Here is a 9,293-nt window from a genome sequence, read left to right on the forward strand (position 1 = left end):
GACGGCATGCTTTGACGCGTTTGTGTGATTTTGCGGACCCCTTTAAATCTTCCTTCGTCCACGCGCCTGCTGACGAATCTTCCCTTTTTGGTCCCAAAGTAAGAGACACTATCACGTAGTGAGAAGGACGGGAAGACCTTGTCTGCTGTGGGCATACGTGTTTCCAATCTGTTGACCTGCCGGTTTTCTTCCCTCAGCATTCAAATAGAGGGGGATATCTTTTGCATACCCTTGATGTTCATAGGCAACTTCGTTTTTACTTGGACAGAACCAAGTCTTTCAGAAAAACGGATCAGTTGTTTGTGGCCTTTGCAGGACCCAGATTGGGTAAGCCTGTCTCCAAAGTGACTTTATCTTTTTGGCTTAGAAATACCATTTACCTTTATCTGCTATCAGAATAAAGTGTCTTTACCTTCCAGATTAAAGGTTCATTCGACTAGATCGATGGCTACTTCACTGGCTTTTCATTCCAGAACCTCTATGGATGATATCTGCCCAGCAGCCACTTGGGCAAGACCTCCTACCTTTATCACTCATTACAAGTTGGATTTGGCCTCCAGGGGACAAGCATCTTTTGGTTCTATGGTGCTCAGGAATATCCTTCTTAGGGCCACCCAGGACTCAAGTAACAGTAAGGAATGAATAAAGTTTTACAACATCAGATAAAGAAGTTATGTCTTACCATAACGTTCCGTCTGTGTTGTAGATCTTTATTCATTCATTACTTCCCGCCTTCCTTCCCCCTGCCTGGACTCCTGGTGGACTTTAGGATTTCCTTAGTTAAGGTATTTGCTCAAACAGAGCCTCCTACTGTTTCTTTTATTATTTCTATACTATAGGGGTGGGCAAACTCGATCTGAAGAGACTGTGAGAGGGGCATTATGGGTAGGTCTTAGGTGAGGGTTTTTGGCTGGCGTGAGCTTGGTAACGGCTGTGTCGGTTCCGAGGACGGAACCGAAGTCCTAACAGTAATGAATGAATAAAGATCTACAACACAGATGGAACGTTATGGTAAGACATAACACTTTTTCTTCTAGCTATCACCTCAGCCAGAAGGGTTTCAGAACTTCAGGCACTGATGGTCATTGAACCCTTCATCATCTTCCATGCAGACAGGGTCTCCCTGAGGACTAATCCCTCCTTTATACCCAAGGTGATATCTAATTTAACTCCCAACCAGGCCATACATCTACCCACGTTTTTTCCTAACCCTCAAAACAAGGGGGGAAGTATTTGAGCTGTCTGTGCATGTCTAGTGAGTGCAGAATTCTATCTGGACTGTACTAAATCCTTCAGGAAAACAGACCAACTACTTGTCAGCTTTGGCCCAAGGGCAGAGGGGAAGCCCGTTTCCAAACAAACCATTTCCAAATGGATATCACACTGTATCCATTTCTGCTACAGATCGCATGGGAAACCCCCCTTAAGTCTATTCAAACTTCCACTAGGGCAGCCTCCACTTCCACAGCATTCTTCAGAGGAGTTCCCACCAGGGACATCCTGGAAGCTGCCACCTGGACTTCTGTCCATACCTTTACCAAACATTACCACCTACCTCTGTTTTCTAAGGCTAGGGTAGAGTTTGCCTCTGCAGATGTTCTTTGTGTTTCACTGTTGCAGTCATTACATTTGGATTATCTGCCTGCAGGTAGCCCTCAGCTGGCCTGAATACCAGAGTCTTGGATTCCTGTGTCGGATGCTGTCTCTTCTTCCATGACATCAGGTCGTCAGGGGTATAAAACATGCAGCCAACGCCATTACATCAGTTTTTCTTGCCACGTGGTGCCCGAAGCAGTTTACAAGTGCTGGTCGGCCAACTCCTGAAATTTTCGTTTTCGAGTTTCAGAACCGAAGTCTTCAAAAAAAAACGAAGTACCCCATTGGGGATTCTTTTTCTTGCTCTTAACCGATGTCAGTAAAAGTTAACAATGGTCTTACCTGTGAAAAGCAAATATCTCATGAAGATTTTCATTCGTACTGCATTCCTTGCTTAGGCCCAGACCACGATGCCCCTCTGTCGGTTTTGTGCCTTATTCAACCCCCGAACTATTCATCGTTGGTCTATTTTTGCAGCAAATTATTTTGGTACTCTGTATGACTATCCAGAAATGGCTTTGGTAAGCCATCCGAGTGCCGATATTCCAAAAAAAGTAAGGATAAAGACAGAGACAGACCGCATAGGTCCAAAACTGCCAACGACGTCTCCGTTAAGCTAGTCACCAGTTCGCTGGTACTCGGGCGCTTTTGCAGCCCCTGATGCACGTTATTTCAGATTTGCAGGCCTCTACTGAGACCCATTCGGAGTCCGGTATGCCGCGAGATGCTTCAACTGTGGAGTCTGCGGATGTCTCTACCTTGGATGGGTCCGGAGCCGCTCTGCAGGCACCGGCTTCTGAGGGTGTATTCAGGCCTACTAACTTGCATATTGTTAAGCCTGACAGATATTACAGGGTTCCTGACTGTCATAAATTACTTTTTAAAAACCCTGCTGCAGACCCAGAAACTATTTCACAGGGTCCCAAAGGAGTTGAGGCTTCCGCTGCAAAAAATCCTATCCCCTCTGACAGGGATTCTAGGGAACTGGATAGATGGGGATAAAAGGTTTACACATCTGCTACCTTGGCTATAAGGGCCTTAAACTGTCAGTTTCATATGCTCAAATATCAGCAACATGTCATGGCATTGCTTAAACAGAAAATGTTGTTAAACTCTGAATGTGCAGAAAACAAGGAAATGCAGGATTTATTGCATGCAGCTGAACAAGTTGGAAAGCATACTTTGCAATGTGGATTTGATTCTTTGGAGGCCTCCTGCAGGGCTGCAGTTATGGGTTCTGTAATTAGGAGGCATGCTTGGTTAAAGGAACAAAATCTGCCTGATCATGTCAAAGTTAAATTATTAGATGCACCTTTACAGCATGATACTTTGTTTGGTGTTAAGGCAGAAGAGGTGTTAAAGAAAATGGAGGACAAAGCTAAATCTATGCAAACTGTCAAAGATTTCTTGCAAGTACAGCCACCTAGGTTTAGTAGACACTGGCCTACAAAGAATTGGTCCTTTCCAGACAGACCTCAAAGAGGCAGATCCAGACGCCCTAGAGGCAGATCCCAGGCGCAAGGTTCATACAGGTCAAAGCAATGGGGTGCTTCTACCTACAAAGTTGGAGAAGACAAATCACAACCATACAGGAAACAGTCCCAATGACTTCCCCCTGCCTGCACCAAGCACTTATCTCCTGGCAGCACCCTTGGGGGGAAAATTAGCACTTTTTCTCAAAATTGGCACATTATAACCCAGGACAAGTGGGTTCTAAATATGGTGTCACAAGGCTACAAGTTCCATTTCCATACCCTGCCAAAGGCAAACGGCTGGCCAAATCTGCCAAAAAATCAATGGGCAGAGGCACAAAAACAAGTTTCATCCCTCATGGACATGGAGGCCATTCAACAAGTACCAGAGCAAGAGCAGGGACAAGGATTTTACTCGAGACTGTTCTTGGTACCCAGAAAGGACAAGGCCTGGAGACCAATACTGGATCTATCTATTCTGAACACATTCCTGGATATACCAAAATTCAAAATGTTGACTTTGCAGCAGCTTCTGCCCATGCTGGGCAAGAACGCTTGGCTTGTGACTTTAGACCTAAAAGAGGCATACCTGCTTGTCCCACTCAGACAATCATGCAGAAGATACCTCAGATTCAAGGCTGGCTCAATGCATTACCAATTCTCTGCACTGCCCTTTAGCTTATCTACTGTGCCCAGGGTCTTTACAAAGTGCCTGGCACCAGTAATTGCATTCTGCAGACAGAGGAATAAAAATATATCCTTACTTGGACGACTGCCTAATTCAAGCAGAGAACAAGGACATTCTTCTACAGCATCTGGCGTCTGTGGAAAGACTTCTAACATGCCTAGGGTACACAGTCAACGAAAAGAAATCAAAACTAGTACCCTCTCAAGAGGTAATATTCCTGGGTGCAAGCTTAAATACAACTGCCCAGATGGCTTATCTCACGCCAGACAAACAAAGGCAACTGACTACTTATTTCAAGGAAATGGCAGCAAAGGCCCAGTTATCTGCAAGAAAAATTCTGGAGGCTTTGGGCTTCATGGCATCCTGCATCCTACTAATTCCATATGCAAGACTGCATATGAGGAAACTTCAGTGGTACCTAAAAAATGTTTGGACTCAACATTGCCACAGTCTGGAAACAATGAATGGTAAGTTGTCAATCTTGCTTTCATTCTTGCTGGATGGGTTCGGCTCCGACTCTGCCAATACTAAAGCTCGAGAGCTAATTCTGCTTATTATTTTGTTTATATATGTTTAAATTATATTTATATAACGTTGAAGTCTCTTTTGAGATCACTTTAAAACTAAAAAAATTCTTTTCCTTTATTGAATTTAAAAGTTGAATTAATTAATTGATTAATTGCTTTGAATTTAATGATATATAATCTCACTGCTGTGTTGCAGTGAGTTGTGATCCTTGAAGGCGAATTGCCGAGGTACCAGATCGTGAACAATAAAGGAAAAATTACTGGTGAAGTACTGGCTGTTTGGTGTGTAGTGGGTTCTTTTTCTCTCTTCTCCATACTATGGAGACTAGAACTGCTTGGTTTTAGCTATCAAACGAGATCTGAGTAGTTACCGCATAGCATTGAGGGATATAGGGGAGCCTTGAGACGGTGAAATTAGCTCTCGAGCTTTAGTATTGTTCGAGTTGGAGCCGAGGATCGGCTCCGAACCCATCCAGCAAGAAAGAAGGCGAGAAGAAGACAACTAACATGGAACGTTATGGTAGGTACATAACTTCTCATTACTCTCATTCCCTGCCTGCCACAGGAGTTTCGATGGTGGGCGAAGGCTTGTCACCAAAACAAGGGACAGCCATTCACATTACCCCCAGCCAGGCAGACACTAACGACTGTTGCATCAGATTATGCCTGGGGGGGCCCACATGGCAAGAAGATGCATTCAAGGCACATGGTCCTCAAACCAAATGCATCTACATATCAATCAAAAAGAGATGCTAGCTGTTCAAAGGCCCTGACAGCCTTCAAGGACCTACTTCATCTGGGACAACTACTGATAAAGACAGACAACACCACGGTCATGTGGTATATAAACAAGCAGGGGGCCACACGTTCTTACCCCATTTGTAGACTAGCCATGACTTTGTGGGACACATCATTGACTCACCAAGTACATCTGCAGGCACAATTCCTGCCAGGAAAGGAAAATACTCTGGCAGACTAACTACGCAGAAACCTCATGGATCCCCACGAGTGGCAACTGGATCCACAAGTCTTCAGCATAATAACAAGGAAATGGGGATGCCCGGGCATAGATCTATTTGCCTCCCCTTACAACTACCAACTAAAAAGATTCTGCACAGGGACTTATCACAGACAAGCATGGATAGTGGACGCCCTGTCTTTCAGCTGGAAAAACCTGTCCGTATATGCCTTTCCTCCACTGCCTCTCCTCCCCAAGGTACTCCTAACGGTCAGACAGGAGAAGCCAAAGATTATTCTGATTGCCCCAGACTGGCCCCGCCAGTACTGGTATCCAATCCTAAGGAACTTGTCTCAATGCCCAGCTTGGACCTTACCTCAAATACCTCATCTACTGTTCCAGCAAAACAATCAGATCCTGCACAGCCAACTCAGGACTTTAAACCTGGTAGCATGGCGGATAATGTAGTCATACAAAACACACCTCTCATTAAAGCTGTGGTGGATGTCATTTTGGAAGCCAGAAGGCCTAGTATTAGAAAATCTTATGCTGGTACTAGAAAATCTTATGCTGGAAAATGGAAGAGATTCTATGCTTGGAACCAGGCACAAGGAACTGATTCAGCTGTACCAAATATTCCTCAGATTTTGTAACACTTAACTGAGATGCTGGACAAAGGCCTATTTTTTTTCATCAATTAAAATTCATGCCTCTGCCATTTCGGCTCATTACAATACAGAGCCACCAATCTTTTCTCATCCTTTATTAAAGCAGTACCTCAGAGGAGCCAAAAATCTAAGGCCTCCAAGGAGATCACCAATACCTGCATGGGACCTCAACTATGTCTTGGAAAAACTCACCCTGCCTCCTTTTGAGCCAGTTGCTACTGCTGATATAAAATTTTTATCTTGGAAAACAGCTCTGCTCCTAGCAATAACTTCTGCAAGACTAGTTTCAGAGCTACAGGCACTCATGGCTGTGGAACCTTTTTATCATTTTTTATCCAGACAGAGTCTTTCTGAGGACAAACCCAACATTTATGCCTAAGGCAGTGTCCAGTGTGGCTCTTAACCAAACAATTCATCTGCCAACTTTTTATCCAGATCCACAGAGCAAGGGGGAGAGAATTCTGCATTCTTTGGACGTACACAGAGAGCTTCGATTCTACTTGGACAGAACCAAAGTTTTCAGGAAGACAGAGCAATTACTAATGGCATATGCTGCAGGATCACAAGAAAAGGCCATCTCAAAGCAGACTATTTCGAAGTGGATAGGCCACTGCATTTGTTGCTGCTATTTTCACCATGGCAAGCCAGTGCCTAAGGGCAGTAGGCCACATTCAACCAGAGCTGCAGCCACTTCAGCAGCCTTTCTCAGGGGAGTACCAACCAAAGACATTTTAGAGGCTGCTACTTGGAGTTCAGTGCACACCTTTACAAGGCACTATCATCTGACACTCTACTCTAAATCCAGGGCAGGCTTTCCCACTGCAGTTTTGCAGGGCCTCATAGCCACTCCTAATGCTGGTAGCTCCAGCCTCCCAACCATAGCTTTGGGAATCTACCCAAATGTAATGACGGCAACAGTGAAACACGAAGAACATAGTACAGTTGTGTGCACTTACCATAAATGTAGATGTTAGAGTGTATTCACTGTTGCAGTCCAGGTTACCCACCCATCCCCCTTTCTTCTGATGGAACTTCTCTTTCCTTCTCTGATTTATACAACCTATGTGGTGTATTTGCTTGTAGATAAAGGTAAAGTTTATGTTGGTGCATGTATTTTTATATATATAAATTTTTTGGCTACCCTTTTAGGGGGCATCTGACATCTGGGGCTAGAAAAACTGAAGAAAATGGTGTCAGCTGCTTCTTTTATAACCCTGACGTCAGGGAAGGGGCGGCAGCAGCCAACGCAGGACCCAAGACTTTGGAATTCAGGCCGACTGAGGGCAACCTGCCAGCAGGATTACCCAAATGTAATGACTGCAACAGTGAATACACTCTAACATCTACAGTTATGGTAAGTGTACACAACTGTACTTTTATTTGACAACCTACTTCAAACTACTGGCCACAAAAGACCCAGCTATCTGCAAGGAAAATTTTGCAAGCTCTGGCGTTCATGGCATCTTGCATTCTACTAATTCCATATGCAAGACTGCATATGAGGAAACTACAATGGTATCTAAAAAGCCTATGGTGTCAACATTCTCTGGACCTGGAGTCAGTGATTCCTATCATTCTTTGTATAAAGACAGAGTTCCTTTGGTGGGCAGAGGCCTGCCACCACAACAAGGGGCCCCCTTTCAATCTACCCCCTGTCGCCCAAACCCTAGCAGACACATCAGACTATCCATGGGGGGCTCACTTAGCAGGGCAGTGCATTCAGGGCAAATGGAACCAGAGTCAGATGCACCTGCATATCAACCAAAAAGAAATGTTAGCTGTACAGAATTCCCTAACAGCCTTCAAAGACCACATCCTTTCAGGACAATTATTGGTAAAGACAGACAACACCACAGTTATGTGGTACATAAGCAGGGGGGAATCCACTCTTACCCTCTCTGCAGACTAGCCATGGCTCTGTGGACCACAGCCTTGGGCTACCAAGTGCACCTACAAGCTCAATTCCTGCCAGGCAAGCTAAATTCAGTGACAGATGACCTAAACAGAAATCTCATGGACCCACACGAATGGAAACTGGAACCAAAAATATTCAACCTCTTGAGGAACAAATGGGGGACTCCAGAGATGGACCTGTTTGCCTCCCCCAGAACTACCAGTTGGACAAATTCTGCACAAGGACTCCTCACATTCAAGCTTAGAAAGTGGATGCCCTGTCCTTTACCTGGGAAAGCCTCTCAGTTTATGCCTTTTCACCTCTGCCTCTCCTCTCGAAGGTTCTGCTAAAGATCAAACAGGACAAACCAAGGACAATCCTTATTGCACCAGATTGGCCTCGCCAGCATTGGGTACCCCCTCTTGCGCAGTATGATACTGCTGGATCCATGGCACCTACCTCAGACACCTTCCCTACTGTCCCAGCAGGCAGGCCAGATTCTGCACCCTCAGCTTCAAACCCTGAACCTTGCAGCCTGGCTAATTCCTTGAGCTCTCCAATAGCATCCCTCAGTAAGCAGGTGCTAGATGTAATTCTGGAAGCAAGGAGACCTAGAAATAGAAAATCCTATGCTGCAAAGTGGAAAAGATACTGTTCCTGGAGCCAAACTCAGGGGATGGCCTATGGTGCCCAGCTTATCTCATATTCTTCAGTACTTAACAGAAATGCTCCGTAAGGGCCTGTCCTTCTTGTCAATTAAATTTCATGCCTCTGCCATTTCAGTGCATTATAATACTGAACCACCCCTCTTCTCTCATCCCCTGTTAAATCAGTTCCTCAGAGGAGCTAAAAATTTAAGACCCCCTAGGTGAGCCCCCTACTCCAGCCTGGGACCTTAACTTCGTATTGGAAAAGCTCACTCTCCCTCCATTTGAACCAGCTGCAACTGCAGAGTTGAAATTCCTTTCTTGGGAAACAGCCTTCCTTCTAGCCATCACTTCAGCAAGAAGAGTGTCTGATTTACAGGCCCTCATGGCAGTGGAGCCCTTCATTATCTTCCATGCAGACAGGGTTTCTCTCAGGTCCAATCCTTCCTTTATGCCCAAGGTGGTGTCTAGTGTGGCCCTAAATCAGTCCATTCATTTGCCCGCCATTTTCCCGAATCCACAAAACAAAGGAGAATGAATTCTGCACTCTTTGGATGTGCACAGGCAACTTAGATTTTATTTGGACAGGACTAAGCCTCTCAGAAAATCTGAACAGATGCTAGTTGGCTTTGCTGCAGGGGCAGAGGGGAAGGCCATTTCAAAGCAAACCATTTCTAAATGGGTAACCCATTGCATTCATTTCGGCTATAAGCACCATGGAAAACCCACCCCACGGGATAAGATCACATTCCACCAGAGCTGCATCTACCTCTGCAGCCTTTCTCACAGGGGTTCCTACCAAGGGACATCCTAGAAGCTGATACCTGGAGCTCTGTACATACC

General features: G+C 45.1%; 1 protein-coding gene across 1 annotated transcript in view; it reads left to right on the top strand.

The window, feature by feature from the left end:
• Positions 1-9,293, top strand: part of PSMD3 (proteasome 26S subunit, non-ATPase 3) — an 816,031-nt gene that overhangs the window by 233,938 nt on the left and 572,800 nt on the right. The gene's annotated exons all lie outside the window — the stretch shown is intronic.

This window comes from Protopterus annectens, chromosome 13.part0 (assembly GCF_019279795.1).
Source record: "Protopterus annectens isolate FY-2018-M chromosome 13.part0, PAN1.0, whole genome shotgun sequence".
Lineage (NCBI taxonomy): Eukaryota > Metazoa > Chordata > Ceratodontiformes > Protopteridae > Protopterus > Protopterus annectens.